Consider the following 25,720-nt stretch of genomic DNA (forward strand, 5'->3'; position numbering starts at 1 on the left):
ATTTCCTTCTCCAATGCATGAAAGTGAAAAGTGAAAGGGAAGTCGCTTAGTTGTATCCAACTCCTAGCGACCCCATGGGCTGTACCCCACCAGGCTCCTCTGTCCATGGGACTTTCCAGGCAAGAGTACTGGAGTAGGGTGCCATTGCCTTCTCCAAAAGATGTGCTGCAATTATTGCTAATTATTACTTTTAAAGCGTGTTCCTTGTTGCTTCTGGGCAAGCTTCTAGACAGCCTGAGGAGTGTCTGGGGAGGAAAAGAAAAAGGCTATATTTGACTCATTCCTACCGTCAGAGTTTTATTGAAAAGGCTTCATTTTTATTAGTGACTCTGTGGCCCACAGGAAAAGAGAATATGATAGCCTGGTGCCTTGAAAAGGTGCCCTGGAGGGAGCCCCTGGAACGTCACGTCTCTATGTATCTAGCTAACTTTTTCATTCATCTCTGGGCCCTGAAGTGGTTAACAGAGCTTCCCAAAAGTGCCTCGCTTCTACCTTGGGAATAGCTTTTACTCTAGGAGATTCTGACGCAAGGCTAAGCTCATGGAACATGTTGATTTTCATACACTTCAAATGGAGCCTAAATCAGCTGTCAGATATTTACAGGCAATTTTCCTCATTACACAGAACTCTCTGTGATTATTATACTTGGGCAATGCTTGCATTTATTTGCACATAAGCATGTCAAGGTAGGGGGGAAGGCTCCCTGAGCTGGAGCCAGGAATATGTCAAAGCATTCCAGGATTACTCAAGACTGGGTGGGATGAAATACTGGGCTTTCCCCCAGAGCTTGTCATCACCCTTCCTCAGGTACCTCAGCTTACCATGTCCCCCTTGACAGACCCCATACCCCGAAGGCAGAATTGCACTTGTGCTATTTAATAACCTCCATGAAGTCTCAAGACGTACTGATGTGCATTTTTTAAGGGACTTTGGAAAGTTCTGTGTTCAGGTGATAGGAATGCAAAATGAAATGAACCGAAAAAGACACCTCCCAATCCAAACACGGCTGACCAGGGACACCAGACAGATGACTAACAGACTCAGAAAGAACGGGTCCTTAGAAGCGCTGCGCGAGTCCCTCTTGAGGTCTTGGCAAGTGAGTTAAATGAAAACAAAAGATGAAAATGTTTGCAACAGCTTGTCTTTTATTTTGTGAATTGTGAAACTGGCTAGCAAAAGGAAGGGTATGTTTACCCACCCATTATGGCTGGAAATCACTCCTTTCAAGAGCAAAATTGATACATTTGATGGTGATTTGAGTACAGTAGGCAAGATAACATGATGTAGTAGAGAAAGTTTCCCAGATTTACAGCCTGGCAGATTAGGGTTAAAATGTTGGTTCTGCCACCCACCAGTAGATGACCCTGAACAAGTTTCTTAGCTGTTGAATCTCAGCTTTTTTAACCTATTTAGAATTAACTTAGCTCACAGATAATAAAACAGATAATGAGAAAATATAAGTATGATGAATAAAGATGGACAAGTACTGTGGCTGGCTTAATAGAGTTGACTCAATAAGTAACATGGGCATGGCAGTCACATATGAAGAATAAGAGCACAGGCTCACAGAGCCTGTTCCCAAAGCCTGGGGTGGCCAGCTTTCTCACCTTTAAAACAGGGCAAGTAACAATATTCTTGTAAAGAGTACTGAGATTATGCTTATGAAGTATTTCCTACAGTATCTCATGCAAAGTTCACATCCAGTAACTGGCAGGTATCATTACTAGGTGGTAACACTCTTTCTGTTCCCCTTTCACTGTGCTTATCAGCAACATCATCCATCTCACAGGTCTCTGGCACATGGAGACCTTCATCTCATTCATCTGTTTCCCCCTCACCTATCACAGTGCCTCCAACACTGAGATTTAATGGGTCCTTATTAAAATCTTATTGAATATTAAATGAATAAACCCATAAAGTGCTTGTCACTTAGGAGATTGTAACATAAGTGCTTTTTCCTTTCTGACATCAGCCTCCCTTTGGCTGATTTGAATGGCAGAAAATACCATCTCAACTTGTCATACTGTATATTTTTGGAGAAAGGAAAAATGAACCACTTCCATGAACAGCGAAAGGGTTTAGTGAAAGAATTTAAAACCAACAATCTGGTCGATTCTAAGGGTATAAATTAAGCTAGTTAAGCAGTCTTAACCCAGGATATTGGCAAGATAACTATCAGACTCTGGCAGTTTCATTTCTTTATCCTCCTCTAAGGTTAGGAAATAAAAATTTAACCAAGACTTTAGAAGTTTAAAACAGAACCCATGATAACAATAAAATAATTCTAACTAGTTCAGTATGGATTGGAACCCAAGAACAGGGCAATGACTGTCAGCCACGGCTAGGTCCTGTATTGCTAACAGATGGTGAACATTTTCATGGACTTGGGACCAGTTTAGATCAGAGTGAGAATCTTTCCCTCCCCCAACAAGAGGCTCTAATTAGTAGGTAGGACATTAGACCATGTTAAAATTCTGGCTGACATCTTATTTGTTAGTTTTACATTGAACTCATGCCTGAGGGTGGCTGAATTTGCTTGCTGAAGCACACTCATGCACACGCACACACCAAAAAAGTAACTCTAACTTTCTGTTCTATGGGGATCAAAATAAAGATTTTCAAAGTCCTCTAGAAAAGGGCTCCAAAGATTTGTTGGATATCAAATAGCTCCTTCAAGACAACATTTTGATGAGTTAAGTGTAAATGAATCAGAAACATATGGATTAAGTTTCCCTTGAAATACACAGGGGCTTAAAAATCAAAGAGGAAACAGTGCCTGGCCCAGGGTCTTGCAGGTTGTGCCAAACCCAACACATTTGAGCAGCAGTTCAAGATATTTGAGCGATCCAAGGACGAGGCTGGCCTGACCTACAACTAGTTCCTACCGTATTGAAATAGGGAACATAAGTCATGCCATTTATACTGCATTATTACTAAAAATTCCTCCTTACTTGTGGTTGAAAATTAGCTAAACCAAGCCTTACCAAAGGAAAACCCTATAAATGGTGTCTGCAGCACAGAAAGCTCTCCAAAGGCTAAAAGAGCAAGTTCACAATGTTCCCAGACAGTGTAACTGTTACTGTCTGTCAGTGCAATAAAAGTTGGGCATTAGCTTCGGACCAAAACCTGCTTAACAGTGGCATAACTTGAGATTTTCTCTTCAGAAATTCTCCACAATATTGCCAGAAAGGATACACTGGAATAAAGAGCAATTATTTTGAAGATAAGTCAGACATTAATCAGCATTTCCAATCACTCCTATTTGCTATAGATAGTGGATTTTAAAAACTTCTAATTGGTTAATCAGTAAATTGCCAACATAGGAAACTTACATTTGAATCTCATCACAGGAGACACATGCCCCAAATAGATTTTATCAGTTAAACACATAAATGCTAAGTCTAATTTTAATTTAGGTAGCTCTTAAAATTAGCCTGCTTATATCACTTGTGATAAATAATGAAATCTTAATATAACCTATTTTGAAGATTTACCAATCTGGTGTTGATCAGTCGTATAACTAAATCCAGAAGTAAGCAAGGTGATATAGATTTATAGATCTATGTGAAAAGGAGGAGTGCTATTATTCACATTATCATATGTATGGTTTATTTCTTATTTTTTTTAATTTATTTATATTTTTATTGAAGGATAATTGCTTTACAGAATTTTGTTGCTTTTTTATCAAACCTCAACATGAATCAGCCATAAGAATACATATATCCCCTCCTTCCTGAACCCCACTCCCATCTCCCTCCCCATATCACGCCTCCAAGTTGATGCAGAGCCTTGTTTGAATTTCCTGAGGCATACAGCAAATTCTCGTTGGCACCTATTTTACACATGGTAATGTAAGTTTCCAAGTTACTCTTTCCATACATCTCACCCTCTCCTCCACTCTCCCCATGTCCATAAGTCTATTCTCTGTTTCTCCATTGCTGTGCTATGAATAAATTTTTCAGTACCGTTTTTCTAGAGTCTATATATGCATTAGAATATAATATTTATCTTTCTTTTTCTGACTTACTTCACTCTGTATAATAGGTTCTAGGTTCATCCGCCTCATTAAAGCTGGCTCAAAGGCATTCCTTTTTATGGCTGAGTAATATTCCATTGTGTATATGCACCACGCCTTCTTTATCCACTCATCTGTTGATGGACATCTAGGTTGCTTCCATGTTCTAGATACTGTAAAGAGTGCTGCAATGAACAATGGGATACAGGTGTCTTTTTCAGTTTTGGTTTCCTCAGGGTAATATGCCTAGGAGAAGGATTGCTGGGTCATATGGTGGTTTTATTCCTAGTTTTTTAAGGAAGCTCCATACACTCTTCCATAGTGGCTGTATCAATTTACATTCCCACCAACAGTACAAGAGTGTTCCCTTTTCTCCACACTCTCTCCAGCATTTATTTTTGTAGACTTTTTAATGATTACCATTCTTACCAGTGTGAGATGATATCTCATCGTAATTTTGATTTGCATTTCTTTAGTAATGAGTGATGTTGAGCACCTTTTCATGTGTTTGTTAGCCATCTGCATGTCTTCTTTGGAGAAACATCTGTTTAGGTCTTTTTCCCTAAATGTTTGTTTAGGTCCTTTTTGATTGGTTTGTTTGTTTTTCTGGTATTGAGTTGTATGAGCTGCTTGTATATGTTGGAAATTAATCCTTTGTCAGTTGTTTCATTTGCTATTGTCTTCTCCCATTCTGACGGTTGTATTTTCACCTTGCTTATAGTTTCTTTTGCTGTGCAAAAGCTTTTAAGTTTAATTAAGTCCCACCTGTTTATTTTTGTTTTTATTTCCATTACTCTAGGAGGTGGGTCATGGAGGATTTTGCTTTGATTTATGTCATTGAGTGGTCTGCCTATGTTTTCCTCTAATAGTTTTATAGTTTCTTGTCTTACATTTAGATCTTTAATCCATCTTGAATTTATCTTTGTGTACGGTGTTAGGAAGTGTTCTAATTTTATTCTTTTGCATGTAGCTGTCCAGTTTTCCCAGCACCATTTATTGAAGAGACTCTCTTTGCCCCACTGTATATTCTTGCCTCATTTGTCAAAAATAAGGTACCCATAGGTGCATGGGTTTATTTCTGGGTTTTCTATCTTGTTCCATTGGTCTATATTTCTTTTTTTATAACAGTACTATACTGTCTTGATGACTGTAGCTTTGCAGTATAATCTGAAGTCAGGAAGGTTGATTCCTTCAGCTCCATTCTTCTTTCTCAAGACTGCTTTAGCTATTCGGAGTCTTTGTGTTTCCATATGAATTGTGAACTTTTTTGTTCTAGTTCTGTGAAAAATGTCATTTGTAGTTTGATAGGGATTGCATTGAATCTGTAGATTGCTTTTGGTAGTTTAGTCATTTTCACAGTATTGATTCTTCCTACCCAGGAACATGGAATATCTATCCATCTTTCCAACCAATAAGTCATTATCAGTGTGGAACAGTCCTTTCAGTACATGATGTTTGTACAGTATAACAAGTTACAGCTAGCCACATAGCCATCACAGGCCATTACTGTGATGCAAAGATTTCTGTGCAGCCAAATACATAGACACAAAACAGTGGGACCACACAAGCAACAAAAGAGATACTGTTGACCTTGACTTAGAAGTCAGTAATTGTTTTGGGGGCTGAAGCAGAGGGACAATAGATGTTGCCAAAGATAGAAAGCAGGGAAGAAGTACAGTGGAAAATTGTGATTTGAGCTCCTTTAAATAGTCACAATGAGAAATTTTCCATTCATGAGGAGTTTAGAGACTTACCCTTATAAAAGAGTAAGAATAGAAAGAAATATTGTTTCAGACACTGTCTTGATTACTGTTTACAGTGAATCTTGAATTTGGGTAGTGTCAGCCCTACCACCTCTTCTTCAATAGGTATTGACTATTCTGAGGCTTTTGCGTCTTCACAAAAATTTTAGAATCAATTTATCAATATCCACAGAATAATTTGCTGGGATTTTAAGTGAAATATTGAACCTATAGATCAACTTGTGAAGAACTAATATTTTGATAATATGGAGGTGTCCTATTCATGAACATGCAATATCTTTCTATTTAGTTTTTTATCATCAGAATTTTGAGGTTTTCTCATAGGTCTGGCATATATTCTGTTAGACCTATACATAAGTGTTTCATTTTGGAAGGGAGGTGCTGAGGTAAATGGTACTGTGCTTTTAATTTTAAATTCCATTTGTTCCTTGCTGGTACGTAGGAAAGAGATTTTTTAATATTAGGTTTGTATACTGCAATGGTGCTATAATCATGTGTAATAGCAGGAGCTCTTTGGCCAATCTTTTGGATTTTCTACATAGCTGGAAGAGCTGATGACAACAGGGTCAGAATTCAGTATTCATGCATTGAATGGAACAGAAGGGCTTTGGCAGCATTTCTTTGACAGAGGATGAGGAAGGATGGAAACTTTCTTGACACAATGGGAAGCATCACTTAGAAGGAACCAGCTAGATGGGAGAGAAACTGTTCTAGGAAGCTTGAGACTTGACCAAGTGAACCCATATGGAAGGTCTTTAGAATATCAGTGGAATTGGAAAATATAATCAGTAATGTGGAGGACCAGGCTGAAAAACTAAGAGAATTCGACTGTTTAAAAGGATAGGCAGGCGAGATCTCATGGGGGAAAAAAGGCCCACATAAAATAGAACAGAAATAAATCGGAGGTACCAAAGAAAAAGCACTCTCCTGTCCTAGAGAAGGACCTGAATTTGAATACTTAAAGAATCCATTGCCTATCAATAAGAATGCACACAGGCCAACTTTCAACTACTATTACTAAGATACACTCATATGTATATTTCTAAATATCTATATCACTGTGTGTGTGTGCTGTCACTTCAGTCATGTCCAACTCTGCCTAACCCTGTGGACTGTAGCCTGCCAGGCTCCTCTGTCCATGGGATTCTGTCAGTATCTGACCCCAATACCGTATCAAAGTCTTTAAACTTTAAGCTAGCTGTAGGGTCCATGATTTTCTCTGCCATTTCCTTGACAAGCCTTGTTGCTTTTCTTGGCTTTCTGGGGGAGGTGGTTCATATCAGCTTTGGGTATCCTTTCAAAACTTGATCCCACCTGTAAGACATCTAGTAGAAGGTCGTGGAATGTTCCATCACTTGGAGGGACTCACATAATTTACACCACTGAAACAACTATGATGATGTTAATGATGATGATTTTACTTTTCCCTCATTGTAAAAGCTCTTTGAGAAATGGTTTATTTTGGGATAGGGAAGGAAAAGGTTAAATGTCATCCAATTTTGCAGCCATCTATTTGATCTTTGTAGGGTTTCCCAGGTGGCTTGTTGATAAAGAATCTGTCTGCCAATGAAGGAGACAGAGGAGATGCAGGTTCAATCCCTGGGTCAGGAAGATGCCCCTGGAGGAAGAAATGACAACCGACTCCAATATTCTTGCCTGGACAATCCCATGGACAGAGGAGCCCAGCAGGTTACAGTCCATGGTGTCATAAAAAGTTTGACATGACCTAGGACATATATATGCATTTGATATTTGCACAACATTTCCTTTTAAGTCCTTGGATATTATGAAGAAAATGTCACAGCCAAGACAATGGAAAGTAGATCAGTTCAAAGTTTGCTTTTTCTGTAATATCTGTCTCACAATGGATTGGCACAGCTCATTGCCCACTTGTAAAGAACCACTCCATGATGACAACTGGTCACTGGTTATTTGGCTCAGGTGTTGCCAAGGATGAGTTCTGGACAATACACTGGATATACAAAAAGCAACCTCTTATCTTTCTCTGATCTATTTGGAATGAGAGTTCAAATATTCCCAAGGTGTCAATGGCAGGTTCATTTTACACAATGTTTCTGGCAGCCTTTTAAAAGTTCTGCCAAGTTTTGCTTTGTTTTGTTTCAGTGACACCACTGTAGTTAATGGAATATTGTTATGAATTAAAAACAGAGCTTGACTGGAAGGCCAAAAGCTGAAATTCTGATAGCAAAAGTCCACCAGACTACCAAATCTCTTGAAAATTGTGAGACATTCTTGTGAAAAATCCAGATTCCAGAAAGTCTCAAAATATCTAACCTTCATACCAGAGAATGTACTCTGAAGATGTTTTCTATTCAAAAAAACTTAAACTGTAGTTTAAAAAGAAGTATAAAATATTTTAGAGTTTTCAGCTATTATTATAACATTGATAAGCTAAGGTTGTATGCTTACAGAAAATATACTAACACAAAGGGTCCAAAGACCCTTTTGATGTCTGAAAATGACTCTTTGGGTGGAGCTGAAAACTCAGTCCCTGTAGTATAGATTGCTGTTTCTAGTTCTTTCATTCTGAGCAACATAAACCCGGGCTCTTCTCTTTTGTCCACTGCAGTTGCCCTGTATGGACAGCTCTCATGGTGCCTCTCCATACCCTCTCCACTACAAATATTTCTAGCTTCCTTCAGTTTTTTCCACCCTCCTAATTATGCTAGCTGCCTTCCATAAGATTAACTATTACTTGTCAATATCCTTCCTAAAACTGGGAACTTCCCAGACATGAATCTAATGTTTTTGATTTGGTCTTCTTAGACCATGTGCTGCCCACAAAGTTAAGCTTCTAGATCATGGCAAATAGATGTGGAAACAGTGACAGACTTTATTTTGGGGGGCTTCAAAATCACTGCAGATGGTGACTGCAGCCATGAAATTAAAGCCTCTTGCTCCTTGGAAGAAAAGCTATGACCAACATAGTCAGCATATTAAAAAGCAGAGACATTATTTTACCAACAAAGGTCCATCAGGTCAAAGCTATCATTTTTCCAGTAGTCATGTATGGATGTGAGAGTTGGATTATAATGAAAGCTGAGTGGCAAAGAATTTGATGCTTTTGAACTGTGGTGTTGCAGAAGACTCTTGAGAGTCCCTTGGACTGCAAGGAGATCCAAACAGTCCATCCTAAAGGAAATCAGTCCTGAATATTCATTGGAAGGACTGATGCAGAAGCTGAAACTCCAATACTTTAGCCACCTAATGCGAAGAACTGACTCATTGGAAAAGACCCTGATGCTGGGAAAGATTGAAGGCAGGAGGAGAAGGGGATGACAGAGCATGAGATGGTTGGATGGCATTACTGATGCGATAGACATGATTTTGAGTAGGCTCGAGGAGTTGGTGATGGACAGGGAAGCCTGGTGTGTTGCAGTTCATGGAGTCACAAAGAGTCGGACATGACTGAGAGACTGAACTGACTGAAGGATCATATACTAAGGCAACTTACTATAGTTTAGAGTCAGGTTCTACTCTGAAAGTGGTTCCATAAATAATACACTGGGTTATGACTTGTTACTAAGCATGGAAAGCCTAAAATTACCATTAGAGCATGTTACCAAGGAATGATGCTATAAAATTTCTTACCTGTTCACTTTGACCCCCCCTCCAATTTTCTTTATTTATTCTTTTGCTCTATTTTAATTCCTCCAATACTGTCTATTTAACCTTTCCTGGTTAAGAGTCCACCTGTGATGCAGGAGATTGCCTGCAAAGCAAGAGATCCAAGTTTGATCCCTGGGAAGATCCTCTTGAGAAGGAAATGGCAACCCACTCCAATATTAGAGACCCAGGTTCGATCCCTGGGAAGATCCTCTGGAGAAAGGGTAGCAAGAATTGGACACGGCTTAGCAACTGAAACACCACATATTGTCTATTTGCTCCCCTAATGATGACTAAGGAGGCCCATTAGTCCTACTAACTGTTGGAAATCTTCACCCTTGGAAATCATATCAGGGCTAAATTTTGTCACTAAAAATTTCACTGACCAATGGGGCTTTCCTGGCCACAAACACTTGGTTATCAAGCCAGCATTGTGGAATAGTCTTGAACCTGTTTAAAGATGTTTTGTCTTTACAGTTATGAGCTTCATTGAAAATAAATAAATCAGCATATTTTAGAATTTTCAAAGTAGGGATTTTTGCCTTTCACAATATAACCATTCAAACTCCTCTTAGCATCGCAGATGGGGATATTTTGAACTAATCAAACACTGGAATGACATTAAACAGTTTAAAAGACCATGAGTATAGTAGCAGCTGAACAGTGTATTACTGCTTTTTTCCCAAAGGTCCACATGTGTGAAAATATTTACTTTCATTTTAACCATTCTTTCTTGAGTCTCTGTGGAATTTGTGAGCTTTGAGACACAAAGGAAGGGAAAGAGAAGTAAACAGTTTCCTCAGCATGTCGAAAGCTGACTATTCTGGAACCATATTTCCCCCTAGGGTGACAACTGAAGCCTCTTACTGAGAACCTTCAGTGAGTGAAAGAGCAGTTAAACCATCTCACTTTTGCAATTGTCACTGATTTCCGAGATCACACCATGTGGTAATTCTAAAACCTCTGAATGGAAATTGCTGCCATCATTTGAGGCCATTCTGTAATTCCTCTTAAGTCTTCAGTAGCACCTTCAGATGCCCCTCTTTCATAATTCTACATCAACAGTCCCATGAATGGCAGAACTAGATAACATGTCCCCAGATAATGAAATCCAAGAAGGGTACGATTGTCTGCAAGCTTGGCTAATTCCAGAGACATCTATTGGCTCCAGACATCCGAACTTCCATCCCTCCCCCTTCCAGGCCAGGAACCATCTTGTTGAAGAGGAAGTAGCTCTGTGGCAAAGGGTCACAATGTCTCGTCTATAATGAGTAACACAATGTGAGCATTTAAAATGCACACGTAGTTTTCTGTACGTCAAAACTGGAAATTTTTTGCCACAGCATCACAGTAAATTAGAAGAAAAAGATTAGTGGAAAACAAATTTGGAGCGAGGTTAAAATATTGAAAAGGTTTCTGAAGTTACGCTGAAATATTTTCACTTGGTCAGTTATCAACATCGACTGCCTGTGTTGAGTAATTTAACCAAAGTCAAACTTGCATAAAACATTTCCTGTGTTCAGCATAGATGATCCTATATTCTGCTTTCTAGTTTTGCTTTTCACAAAATCAATTCTCTCATTCCATCCTCAGGCTTCCTTCGCTGGGAGACAACACAGGTGGCTCCCCCTTCTGGTTGAACTGGGACCCAGTTTGGAGAGGAATTGCTGTGGTAGAAAGGATTCTGAAGTAGTAGGGCCTTGAGGACACTTCCAAAGATGGAGAACCTGAATATGTGAAATGGAAAAGAACTCTGACGAAGAAGGTACCACTTTGTCTCTATTCATCACCCTGTCTTAATTAACCTTTACCTTTTCCATACAGTCAAAGCTGAGCTGTCTACCACCCTCCCTGATCCTAGGAGGTAGCTCAGAACCACATGGTTTCCGGGGCTGGGAATTACCTATTGGGTTCAATAAACAGAGAAAACACGGACTTTGGTTAAGTAAAGATTATATTGCAGATTCTGGTTAAATTTTCACATATATTAGCTTTTCTAGTGTTCATCACAACTCCAAGAAGTGCAGGATGTAAGATGTACTTACAGAGAATAGCATGGTGTAGTGGGTAGGCTTACAAGTTCTAGAGCAGGACCACCAGGAAAAAGATGCATGAACTGGGGATATTACTTCACCTCTCAACGGCACAGATTCCTCCTCTGCGGAAGTGTCACCCTCACTCTTTATCCTCAGTTTACAGACAAGGCAACAGAGATTGAAGATTTCTTTCACAGTCAGCTGAAGAGTAAGTGCTGAAAGTTGAAGTGGTATCTATAGCTGTTCTTCTACTGCTGGGACACTATCAGATGGCTCAAACAGAAAGTGACAGTTGTCTATAGATTTAGGTTCGTGGTTCCTAAGGTAGGTAAGGTTCCTGAGAAAGGTAAGGCCCAGACCAGTTAGACGTTCACTGCAACTGCGACAGCCTATGTGGGGCTTCCTACTTCAAGGGCAGAGTGGTTGAGAGAGAGGATGAGATGGAGAGGATGGGATGGAGGTACAAAATGATTTGGAAAATGAACCAATAAAATGTGATAATTGGGTGGTTCAGGAGCATGCAAGAGAGTGTGAACATAAAGGAAAATCTCAAAATTTTGGTTTTTCCAACTGGAAAATGGTTTATAATAACTTTTAGAATTCTCATTAAAAAGTGAAGAATATATATGAGATCCCTAGCACACTGCCTGGCATAGCAGGGACCCAGTGAACTGTAGTTGTAGGTAAATGTAAAGGAAGAAACCAAACAGTGAATAAGAATTATTAGAAAGAAGGACTCCTCTGGGTATATGAGTGCACATGTGTATATCAGTGAAAAACAGCACCAAGGATTCAGCATTAAAACCATAAAAGGCTTAACAATACTGATGTCAGCTCTCTACAATATGGGAGGAGTTTTCTTTTCCAGAAAAGCTCCATGCTTGACAAAACAACAAATTAGACTGAAGAAAATAGAAATTTGGAATAAAAATAATAAATATGGCATTGGATACACAGGATTTTAAAAAGACATTTTTAAAAGACATTAAACAAAACTTTTAGAAGGAACTGACTTTTAAACTAAATATATTTATGATAAAATGTTACCCCAACAGACAATCCACCAAAAATCAACCTTTCTATTTTTAGAAAATCTGACTGCATTGACACCAAGGTTGGCTGGGGAAGATTCTCCTCCATAATCTTTCTTTATTTAGCTGATACCTCATTTTAGCTTTCTGAACTGGCCCCAACTACTTGAAATTGAGTGTGTTTTAGAATGTATTTTCCCTTGCTCCATTGTGCCTTGTCTTTGAAAAAAAAAAAACAGCGATTGCATTGTCTCTCTGACCTTTTCAGAAATTATGGGCATACTTCAGGGCCCTCTTCGCTGAGAGGGTAGAGCCTGCTCTGCTTTCTTCTCCCTCTAAGCCCTCCATCTGCCCACATGGACACTGTAGGGGGGATGGTTATTGAACGCTCCTTTTGGTTAAGAGGACTGGACTGCATCATGCAAAGAGTGCTCAAATACAAAACTGCTAGACCGCAAACTGCCAGGGAAAACCACTGATGGTGGAGGATTGCCGTATTACAATGTCAAGAGCAACGCCCCGGCCCCCCTGTTGCTCACCCTCTCTATGCCACATTGCAGGAATCTCTAGGATGAAAGTTTCGAGGATCTTAACAGAGCCTGCTACTTGCTGCTGAGTGAGTGGGGCTTCTTGAACTTATCCTGGGTTTGCAGACCTTGATTTCATAATGATTCTGCCTCACACCCCCCACTCCCCTTTAAAAATGAGTCATCCACAGAATAAAATATAACCAGCTGTCTGGAATGTAAGAACACGAGTTATTACATTATGATGAGCTCCAAGTCACAGAGAGGAAAATGGGAGCAATGTACTTTCAGTTCGTATCTTCGTCCTTCAGGCCTTTCCTTCTCTCTGTCTCCAGTATCTCTTCTTAGTGTGAATTCAGTGAGTGCTCAGGCCCAAAGTCAATTATTTTCTTGTTTAGCCTCTATTTAGCTCTAAGGAAGCCTGTCTGTTTTTCCGAGTCTGTGAACTTCTTTTCCCTTCCAAATCCTCTCTTGGAAGCTCCTGGATGTATATGGCAGCATGGCTATATGATTTTCCTGGACCAGAGGTTTCCCTGTTTCCCATACACTTCTATTAGAAGAGTGACTTGCTCTCCAGGGACAATTTCCGTTTATGCCTATTGTCCTAATGTGGTTCCTGACAGTGGTCCCTTTTAGTCTCCAAAATATTGGCTTGGATGATAGACTCTGTGATTGCTTTCTTCATAAGACTTCTTATCAGTTTTCAAACTTCTGTGGGGAGGAAATAGTGGAAGATATTTACTGAGATCCTGCTTCCTGACAGAATAGGACAGGGTTTCATATGCAAGCGTCTCATGTAAAACTCTCACAAGTCTGTGCTTTGGGTTAATATCATCACCATTTTTCAAATGAGGAAGAAAAAGTTCAGAAAGGTGAAATAACTCACCTAAGAACACTCAGACAGCTCCTAGAAGAGCTGGTTTTTGTGAACTAAGCCTTTCTTAATTCACAGACTGTTCCTTCCACGGATCTTCAGCCCCATTGTCATCCTAGTCATCAGGGACCCACAGCCAGACACATCCTTTCTCTTTTTGTTACTCTCATTTCTGCTGTTCCTCCAATCCTGGAAGACAACCTTGGAAATATTCTTTTCCTTTCCTTCATTTCTGTAACCTGTGGTATATAAAACACAGCGCCGCAAATAGAGTTCTACCTATCAAAGAAGATGTAAGGAAGTTGATCAGGGTACTCCTAGCTGGAAACAAGGTTGCTATCCACTCTCCAGCAGTCACTTTGCTCCCCAAACTAAGGAAGGTCCACAAAGGAAATTTTAAAACCCAGACCCTTGGCAATATCAACAGAGGGAGGCAAGGATCCGTAACAGATGATGCACCATGAATAGTGGGAATGTAATTTAAGTCATTTCCCCCTAATTTCATTATCTGGAAACCAAGAGTAGAGACTATTAGTTGTTGTTGTTCAGTCATTCAGTTGTGTCTGGCCCTTTAAGATCCCATGGACTGCAGCACACCAGGCTTCCCTGTCCTTCACCATCTCCGAGAGCTTGCTCAAACTCATGTCCATTGACTAGGTGATGCCATCCAACCATCTCATCCTCCATCATCCTCTTCTCCTGCCTTCAGTCTTTTCCAGCATCAGGGTCTTTTCTAATGAGTCGGCTCTTGGCACCAGGGGGCCAAAGTATTGGAGCTTCAGCTTCAGTATCAGTCCTTCCAATGAATATTCAGAATTGATTTCCTTTAGGATTGAATAACTTGATCTTGCATTCCAAGGGACTCTCAAGAGTCTTCTCCAACACCACAGTTCAAAAGCATCAATTCTTTGACACCCAGTTTTCTTTATAGTCCTACTCTCACACCCATACATGACTACTGGAAAAACCATAGCTTTGTTGACAAAGTAATGCCTCTGCTTTTTAATACACTGTCTAGGTTTGTCATAGCTCTTCTTCCAAGGATCAAGTGTCTTTTAATTTCATGACCGCAGTTACCATCTGCAGTGATTTTGGAGCCCAAGGAAGTAAGTCTGTCATCTAAGAGAGCTCTAACTTGTACAATGTGACTCTCTGTGTCTATATCTGACTCTTTGTCTCTCTATATATACACACACTCATAGGAAATGTGTGATATTGTTATTTGTGTATACGTATTTTTGGTGTGCTGTGCTGAGTCACTCAATCCTGTCATACTCTTTGTGACCCCATGGACTGAAGCCTGCCAGGCTCCTCTGTCCCTGGGGATTCTCCAGGAAGGAATACTAAGAGTGGGTGCCATGCCCTGCCTCCAGCGGATCTTCCCAACCCAGGGATCAAATCCAGGGCTCCTGCATCGCAGGTGGATTCTTTACTGTCTGAGCCACCAGGAAAGCCCATGAATGCTGGAGTGAGTAGATCATCCCTTCTCCAGGGGATCTTCTCAACCCAGGAATCAAACCAGGGTCTCCTGTATTGCAGGTGGATTCTTTACCAGCTGTGCTACCAGGGAGGGTCCATATATATTTTTAATAAACAGTAAATATTGAGCTCTCATTCTGTAACCTGCTTTCTCAAGCAATAATAAATTTTAGGTATGCTTCCATATTCGCAAAAATAGACCCACTTCACTCCTTGAATCCACTGCCAAGCAGCCCACAGAATGCAGGTCATACAATTTATTTGGACTCTCCTCTCTTTGTTGAAGGAAAAGTTTAAGTTGTTTGACCACCTCCCGCTACCACAGGACACCTTGAACCGAAATATAAATGATCATTGGGGAGAAAATCCTTGCAACATATATAACAAGGTGCAACATATGGCATGTTTCTGGATTATGATCCAGAATTATGTAAAGAACTCCTCCAGAATGACAAGGAAAAGGCAAAAGGACAAGAGAATAAAAGGGGGGAAAATGGGGAGAGGTTGTGGAAAGGTAATTCAGAAAAGAGGGAAAAAAAGGTCAGTGATCATATAGAAAAATATTCCCCCTTCCCAGCAAAAAAGGGATCTACAAAGTCAAACCATAAGAGAACACTTTTCCTACACTGTGTGTGTGTGTGTGTGTGTTAGTTGCTCAGTTGTGTCTGACTCTTTGTAACCCCATGGACTGTAGCCCACCAGGCCCCTTTGTCCATGGGATTCTCCAGGCAAGAATACTGGAGTGGATTACCATTCCCTTCTCCAAAAATTTCCTACACTAACTTGTCAGAAATGAAAACTCCTAATGGTCTCTATGGTAGATAGAAGAAAGAAGGTTTTCTCAAACCCTCCTGGTAGGAACACAGCTAGACAAAATGCTGCATTTTAAATATGATCCCCAAGGACCTAGGAAGCCAACTGGCCACGGAGTCACAGTTCCTTCCATATCCATGTCCCCTGCCAGGCTGGGGCTGGGTGGGGGGCAGTGAGCCTGGATCAGTACAGAGGCAGAGATCAAACATCCCTGTACCAACTGGGACACCTGCTCTCCTCTCAACCTTAAGCCCTGCTGGCCATAGCTAATCACTCCTCATTCCTTCCCCCCAGGATAGAACTGATCTCCAGATTCCTCTGGAGTCCCTCATGATTTAGCTTCTGTGCACCTCTCTCTGACTCCACTCCTTCCCTGACAGTTCAAGAGAGAAAGGCAGTAGCTCCTTGTTTGTTATCTATTTTATATACTGTAGTGTGTATATGTAAATTCTGAAACCCTTAGTTCATTCTCCCTCACCCCCACCTTTTTCCTTTTGTAACCATAAGTTTGTTTACTAGGCCTGTGAGTCTGTTTCTGTTATGCAAATAAGTGCATTTGTATTATTTTCTTTTAGACTCTGCATATAAGTGATATCATCTAATATTTGTCTTTCCCTGTCTGCCTTCACTTATTTGATAATCTGATAATCTCCAGGTCCATATATGTTGTTGCCAATGGCATTATTCATTCATTTTACTGGCTGAGTAATATTCTACTGTATAAAAGGACCTACTATATAGCACAGGGAACGCTGCTCAATGTCCTATAATAACCTAAATGGGAAAAGAATTTGTGAAAGGATAGATACATGTATATGTATAACTGAATTACTTTGTTGTACACCTGAAACTAACACAACATTATAAATCAACAGTTATAGTTTATAGTCCAATATAAAATAAAAATTAACAGCAACAAAAGAGAGTAAGGCAGGAACTCTCAACCCTGACTGCCTGAGCTTAAGTCCCACCTAGGGCCACTTTGTCTGACTTGCTTCTATTTTCTACCTAATAATCTTGGAGTACCTGCCTCTCAGGTGGTGGTGGTCACAAGATGAAATGGACCATTACAGTCTTGGAAAAGGGCCTGGCAGGAGTAAGTGAATGACAAATTAAAAATTATCATGAATGGTCTGAAGTCTACCTATGAGCAAGGTTTAAATTTCTCAGTCACTCAGTCGTGTCTGACTCTTTGAGACCCCACAGACTGTAGCCTGCCAGGCTCCTCTGTCCATGGCATTTTCCAGGCAAGAATAATGGAGTGGGTTGCCATTTCTTTCTCCAGGGGAAACTTCCTGACCCTGGGATCGAATCTGTATCTCTTTTGTTGGCAGGTGGATTCTTTACTACTAAGATATGTGGGAAGCCGAAGGTTTAAATTATTTCCCAAGAAACTCCTAATCTCCCCAACCCATTTTTCCCCTGAATAAAGCCAGATGCAGTGGGAGCTGGAGATGGGGGTGAGCACCAATGGGAGAGGATGCCAGGTATGTTCCCACTCAGCCCAGACACAGGGTTCTCACTGCTTTTCCTAGGAAGTTACAGCTTTCTTTGAAACCATATGACTAATTTTATGCATCTGTTGGACCAAGAAATACCAAAAAGGACTTATGAGTCATATACTCAGCAGTTTAGACATGTGACGTATTTGTTGAATGCACTGCACAATGAGTGGATACTTGGGAGAAGGCACAAAACTCTTTAAAATAAGGAAAAATGGATTTGCTAAAAGATGCTTACTCCTTGGAAGGAAAGTTATGACCAACCTAGATAGCATATTAAAAAGCAGAGACATTACTTTGCCAACAAAGGTCCATCTACTCAAGGCTATGGTTTTTCCAGTAGTCATGTATGGATGTGAGAGTTGGACTGTGAAGAAAGCTGAGCGCTGAAGAATTTATGGTTTTGAACATGTGGTGTTGGAGAAGGCTCTTGAGAGTCCTGGACTGCAAGGAGTTCCAACCAGTCCATTCTAAAGGAGATCAGTCCTGGGTGTTCTTTGGAAGGAATGATGCCAAAGCTGAAACTCTAGTACTTTGGCCACCTCATGTGAAGAGTTGACTCATTGGAAAAGACTCTGATGCTGGGAGGGATTGGGGGCAGGCAGAGAAGGGGATGACAGAGGATGAGATGGCTGGATGGCATCACCGACTCAATGCACATGAGTCTAGGCCTGGCGTGCTACAATTCATGGGGTCACAAGGAGTCGGACATGACTGAGCGACTGAACTGAACTGAAAAGATATACATACACAGTAGCAGGAGATGAAAAAGTTATAATAAATGAGAAGAAGCAAAGGTCTGCTTCAAAGTTTAGTGACTAACATTAAAAGGGAGAAAACAAATATTCGCTGAGCATTTGCTGAGTGTCAATGACGAACTAGACAAGTTTATAAATGTAGTGTTAACCATCACCACTCTGAGGTCCTTATTGCCAAACCCATTTTTTCCTTTTCACCTTTATTGTTTTTATGAAGGAACAGATTTACCAAAGATTCAGATTGTTAAATTGATTTAAAAGAGGGCATTGGACTGAAGCTATTCTAATACCTTATCAGCCTATATAAGCAAGCTAAAGTCTAAGCCTGAACTCTCAAGGTTAATAAATCAAAACAATGGAATATTAGTCAGCCATAAAAAGAAACAAAATTGGGTCATTTGTAGAGATGTAGATGGACCTAAAGTCCCTCAAATAGAGTGAAATAAGTCATAAAGAGAAAAACAAATATATATTGGCACATGTATGTGGAATCTAAAAAATTGGTACAGATGGACTTATTTCCAGGGGAGGAATGCAGCGGTAGACATCAGACTTGTGTGCACAGTGGAGGAAGGGGAGGGAGAGGCAAACTAGAAAGTAGCAAATGGCTAGGATTGTGTGTTAGCTGCTCAATCATGTCCACCTCTTTGTGAGTCCATGAACTGTAACCCACCAGGCTCTTCTGTCCATGGAATTCTCCAAGCAAGAATACTGAAGTGGGTAGCCATACTCTTCTTCAAGGGATCTTCCAGACCCAGGGATCGAACCCAGGTCTCTTACATTGCAGGCAGATTCTTTACCATTTGAGCTACCTGGGAAGCCCCATACATACACTATCATGTGTAAAATAGATAGCTAGTGGGAACCTGCTGTATAGTACAAGAAACTCAGCTCAGTGCTCTGTGATGACCTAGATGGGTGGGATGGGGTGGGGGTCCAAGAGAGAGGGAATATATGTAAACATATAGCTGATTCACTTGGTTGTACATCAGAAACTAGCACAACATTCTAAAGCAATTATACTTAAACAAAAAAAAAACGTAAGGACCTCCCATCACCAACAACCAACTTGGCTTTCCTAAGTAAGTCAACCCCTTATGCTAAATCAGTCAAATAATTTCCTTGCTTTACTTCATCTTCTCTAAAAGTCTTTCCCCTCACTCCTGCTGGTTGAGTGTTCCTAACCATTTCTGGTTAGGCACTGCCCAATTCAAATCAATTTTGTCTCCAAAAAACTTAAATATATTAATATGTCTCTATTTATCATATAACAGTTCTAGTGTCAGAAGAGGGATCCAAAGGAAACCCTGATGGCCCCTGGGAATAGCAAGCAATGAGCAAACAAAAGGTACCTTTTGACCTATTGTACTCACGATTTTCACTGCATCTAGAAGTCCCAGGTAAACCCTTCTCAGATGTCCCAGTTCCACAGGTTTTGCATTTATGCATTCTTAGATTTTATTTGAGCATTCCTTTTACCTCAGTCCAGAGCTGAACTGAGTCTGACATTAACTGGACGGGGTCCAGGGTGAGATCTCAGTTAAATTTTTGTTAAAAAACAAAAAAGAGAGAAAGAGAAATGGGTTCCTCTGAGTGCAAAGAGCTGGGAGTCTTCCATCTTGGACTCTGGCTAACTAGCTGTGTAACATTTATGGGCCCAGACCTTGTCTGAATAATTAGATTCACTTTACCAAAGATAATCTTGAATTACAGAGGCCACAGTGGGAGACGTTTAGCCCTGATAAGCTTAACCATTGATGAGAGGTGTCCTAGAGAGAAAAAAAAGTCCCAGTTATGTAAAGGGAAAATAATTTTTCCTCTCACAATTTCTGGTAACATAGATGGGACCCACTGGGATACCCCGCTCACACTGGAGCCTGCAGTCAGGATCCTGGGAAAACTGATAGAACCTGGGGAAGGGTGAGAATTTTTTTTTAAAAAAAGATCTGTATCTGTTGTGCCCAGCCAAGAGACAAAGGTAAAATTTCACATTATCCTTTCCTTTCCCAGTGAAGACTGTGAGTTTTGGTTCTGGGATACTCACTGATTGTGGATCTTCCCCTCCCAGAGACAGCTATTGTTTTCTTGTTTGTCTCATTGCATGTCCTGGGGATTGGCTTGACTCTCTGCCTGCTTGGAGCACACTGGCTGTCAGTTCTTACAAGTCCAGGCATCTCAACCATCATGCTGGAGACCCTGAAATATGACCAGATAGAAACGTGAGTTGCACCCATTTTCAGCTAGCAGCTGCTGAAGGTTGGCAGCTCCCATGGGAAATGTCTAAATCTTTCTTTCTGTTGGCTCTCTTTGGGAGTTGCTCTGGATCTTGGCAGGGCTGTATCTTCTGCACCCTTCCTGGGGATGCCTCTCGTGTCTGTAAGCCATAAAAGGCTTTTTGGGTTTGAGTCATTTCATAGGCATTTCTTTGGTTTAAAAGGGGTGAAAAAAAAGGAGTTCAATACTGGCAGGAATACAGCTTTCCCCTGGTATCTGAAAGTAGAGGTTTTTCTAGGAAACCTTTCGTAAGCTAAAATGGCAGAAGGTGAAGAAGTAATTACCTTAAGCTGCAAGTTGCTAATGGCTGCCTAAAATCCATCTTGATAAAGCCGCTGAAGCTCACAGACAGTTTTAAGCTATGGCGGCTTGACGCTGAAATGCTGAGAGCAGCTCTGGGGGAAGAACTTGGCCGTGCCAGTCTCACTGATCAGGGTGTGTGCTGCCTCTGTACTGGCTAGATGCAAAACACATGCTGGACATTACTTCTGCTTTTTGCTTTTTTCATAAAAGTGGAACTCTTCTTCATATTTCTTTTAGCTAGCAAAAACAGGTACTAATGTCAGTCTTTTGTAAAAGCAAAATGGTGTGAGGTGAACTTTTGAAAAGTGGGCAGTACCTATATTATTTTTGTTCAGGCTAAACTCTGATAATAAGATATTTGAAAGGATTATTTTAGCTTTCATTTTCTCCCTCCCCCCTTCCCCTTTTTTTTTTTTTTTTTTACTTTTTGGCTGCACAGGACACTTGGGAGCTTAGTTCCCTGATCCTGAGTCCCCCACATCCCAGCAATGGAAGCTCAGGAGTCTTAAATACTAAACCACTAGGGGGATCCCTGAAAAGAGTTTTTAAAATGAGCTCTGTGGTCAAAAGTTGACTAAATTGGAAATTGCTATTGAGAACCTGATAGAAAAAAAAAAAAAATTAGGTCTCCTCCCCTAAAATAAAATGAACATAAGAATCTATTGATTTCCATCTTCACTGGAAATCTTCTTCCTAATATGAAGAAGCAAACTGAATACAGTGTAGTCACCTTAGGGGAAGCACACTGATTGAAAACGCCTGCCCTGGCCAGGCACCATAGTAACCATTTGCATGAGTTGTTTTATGACAGGAGGTCCTGGTAAGGAACATGGAACTAATAAGCCTCCACCAACCAGAAGAGTTCGGGAAAGGTCAAAAGGAGACACTACCTGTCCAACCACCTCCCAGAATCCTTCTCTCTGGCATCCATCTTGGTTGATCAAGGCGTGTACCACCAGGAAGGACTCTGAGTCAGAATGATTGGCTAAGGACAACCCGGAAACTAATCCCATCACCATAAAACCCGAGACTGCAAGCCATATGACAGAGCAGTTCTCCTGGGTTCCCTTACCCTAGTGCTCTCCACCTGGGTGCCCTTTCCCAATAAAATCTCTTGCTTTGCCAGCACATGTGTCTCCTCAGACAATTCATTTCCAAGTGTTAGACAAGAGCCCAGTTTTGGGCCCTGGAAGGGGTCCCCCTTCCTGAAACAAAGTCAGATGGATGAGTCAGCCTCTGGATAGCATTCTGGTTTCAACCCAATCCTTTGAGAAATTAAAAATAACAGTAGTGTCTTGGTAGCTCAGATGGTAAAGAATCTGCCTGCAGTGCAGGAGACCCAGGTTCGATTCCTGGATCAGGAAGATCCAAGAATCTGGATCTTCTCCTTCCTGGAGAAGAAAATGGCAACCCACTCCAGTATCCTTGCTTGGAAAAATCCCATGGACAGAGGAGCCTGGTGGGTTGCAGTCCATGGGATCGCAAAGAGTCGGGCACAACTGAGCGACTAACACTTGTCATTTTGTAGTGGCTTAAGAAATCTAGTCCTTATAAGAACAGATATGTGGCTCCAGAAGCAACTCAAAGCTCACCCTTTTTTTTTTTTTTAAATTAATCCCCAGAACTCCTATACCATCTCAAAAGCTTGCAGATACTATAAAAGATCAGGACAGTGGAAACGAAACTTGGGAGAAAACTTACATCCTGTGACTTTGAGATGTAAATATGCTTTCCTGGTCTTCTCCTGGAACCCAAAGAGACAATCTCTTTGAAATGCAAACTTCAGGGAGATAATTCTTATTAGAAGGCGGGGGAGGGGGGGCGGGAGTGGCAGGGTGGGGAAACTTCCTGGAAACAAGGATCTTAAACCCTCAAAGTCTTCTATACAATCAGTAAAAGTTTTAAGTCATCTACACAGGTAAACTTAACTTATTCCAGAAGTCATTTGCCAGAAACACAATTTGGATCCATCTGTTCTTTTATACCCTAGTAAGTTTTGTACTATCTTGTCAGTCTCATGGCTAAAATTTAAAAAAATGAAAGCTATTATATTTGCTTGCATCTGTCTGTACGTTTATGTATGTCGATATATGTGTGTTATAGATGTGTGACTTTTTCTACCACCAAATGGTACTGCCAAACTTCATTTGTAAAAGAACTCTTTTTAAATGGCTGAAAGAAAAATAAGTGCTTATGTAAGTTATATATTCTTTCAGAAAATATAGAAACTAACCCAAATGTTTTTCAAGTTCAGATGGTCTTAGATAATATTTGGTAAATAAAAACAGTGCAAGATTTGTTGGTTTAGTTAAAATAAGCACTTTAGATTTATCAATATTACATAATTCAGGCATATACATTTTATTCTTCTGGGTTTACTAAAAGTCAAATAAACTCATGTAATCTCTATTTCAAAATCTGTCAGCAAGAAAAAGAACTTAAGATGATGGTGGGCTATGTAATGTATAGGGAAATCTTCATGAATTAGCTAAACATAATTTTTAAGAATAAATAGTTGTAAGCAAGATAAAAGTTTATAAACTTCAACAATAATTAGGTTTTATGTCACCTTAAAAATAGTCACCAAAATCTTTTTCGCAACTTGAAAGCATACAATTCTACTAAATTAAGTTACATGATAGATATTCATGCTAAATTATGTGAGAAGCATATCAAATAAGAAGTGATGATAAAATCTTCTTAGGTTATATAGGTGGATATATTACTTAGTTATTCCAGAAATTGAAGCTAATGTACATTTATCAGTTTTTTTATTGTCCAATTATTATCTTAAGTTAGTATATGCCACAGAAATAACTAAATTTTCTTATCTAATAAACTTTTATCAAATCTTTACAGCCATTTTTAAACTTTTTGTAATTCATAGATAATTGCTGTTTTTACTTTCATGCTTGCAAGTGTTTTCAGAGAGAATCGTGGAAAAGACTGTGGCAAATACTCTAGAATGTAGCTTTCTGATAATTTTAGATTGGATCCCTAAACTGGGTAAGAATTTCCAAAGCTCTAATGGAAAATCTGGATTCAAGCAAAATAAGAATTAATAATGAAAGATTGAATAAATTGATGAGAATAATTATAGTTTTTAATGACTTTTTTGCTGATTCTGTAACATTTTGATTTTCCATGTTTAAGGAAATTTTCCCTGAAGCTATCTGTGACCTACGGCACTTTAATAAAGTATGTCTTTGTAAACAGAATTGAAACATTTTCTTTTTCTCCCAACCTGATCCCTCCAGAATTTGAAAACCTATGGAGCATTCTTATTTTCATGGCAATATAATTGTTGGCATAAGTTCAATAAGAATCTGTTCTTATAACAGGACACAATTGGAAGCATCGGTTATATACCAAGTCTTTGACTGGAATGTCATGTTTGAGTCATGTGCATAAAATCACATCTGATCAGATAGTTTTAAAAGCGCTAAGGTTGACTTTACAGAATCAATAAAGCCTCTTGGAAAAATCACCTGATACCTTGTTGAAAAGTTTCCAAGCCTTACCAGGTAACAAGGTCACTTCCTGACACCCTGAGGAGCATGAGGAAATTTGGGGCCCTCCAAAAGAAAGGAATTCACCCAGATCTATAGAAATTCCTAGCAAAATCTGATGGTGTTTTCAGCTTGGCTTCCTAGCCTACAGAACCCTTTGAAAGCCCATGAGGGATTCCTTATGAAAAGGTCCAGCAAAACTAACTTTAAAAAAGCCTGTATGGTCAATTGCTGTTCTTGCTGCACTTGTGTAAATAATCAAGTTTAATAAAACTAGACTTATTTTGCAAACAAACTAGTCTAACTTCAATTAACCTTTATAAAAATAGAAGAAACTATCGAGAAAAATATTGTATTTTGATGGAAGAATATAGCAACTCTTGTGGGTATTAAATTCAAGTCCTATTCACTGAGGACTTGAGATTTTTGTTATCTGCTTGTAAATTGGACTGAATCTTGAAATCTTCTTGTTTTCTCAAATATCTGGCTACAACTCTCTATAATAATATATCCAAATCTCTCCCACCCTTCTGACTTGGAATCACAAAGAACAAAGACTGCTCTTGAACCTCATTGGAAGGGACCATACCAAGGGGACTACTCAGATGGCTGCCAAACTTTGAGGACCTTGAACCTTCATCCACATATGCTTGCCAAAAAGTTCTCCTCCGCAGTCTTGGAACTACACACCAGCTGGAGATCTAAAATTAAAATGGACCAGGGAGGTTCCTCCTCCAAAGCAAACGACATCTTGAAAGGGACAGCACCCCCAAGATCACAGACCAAGAGCCTCATCTTCAGTAATGTGTGTGTGTCTATGTGCTCAGTTGTTCAGTTTTGCCTGACTCTTAGCAGCCCCATGGACTGTTGCCCACCAAGCTCCTCTGTCCATGGCATTTTCCAGGCAAGAATATTGGGGCTGGTTTCCATTTCCTCCTCCAGGGGATCTTCCAGACCCAGGGATCCAACCTGTATCTCTTACATCTCTTGCATTGGCAAGAGGGGTTCTTTACCACAATATGAAAGCTTTATTTTCTTTTGCCTTTTCACTACTTGCCTTTTCTCTCTGTTACATATGATTGGATGACAAAAAGAGGCGAATTGTTAAGTTACTTAAACATGGAGGCCATGAAACTGAGGTGGCTCTAATGCCCTGGGAGCAAGCAGGCAAATCCAAAACTAAGTTTGAATGCTTCAAGATTAAGAAAT

Source organism: Ovis canadensis, chromosome 4 (genome assembly GCF_042477335.2).
Source record: "Ovis canadensis isolate MfBH-ARS-UI-01 breed Bighorn chromosome 4, ARS-UI_OviCan_v2, whole genome shotgun sequence".
In the NCBI taxonomy this organism is placed as follows: domain Eukaryota; kingdom Metazoa; phylum Chordata; class Mammalia; order Artiodactyla; family Bovidae; genus Ovis; species Ovis canadensis.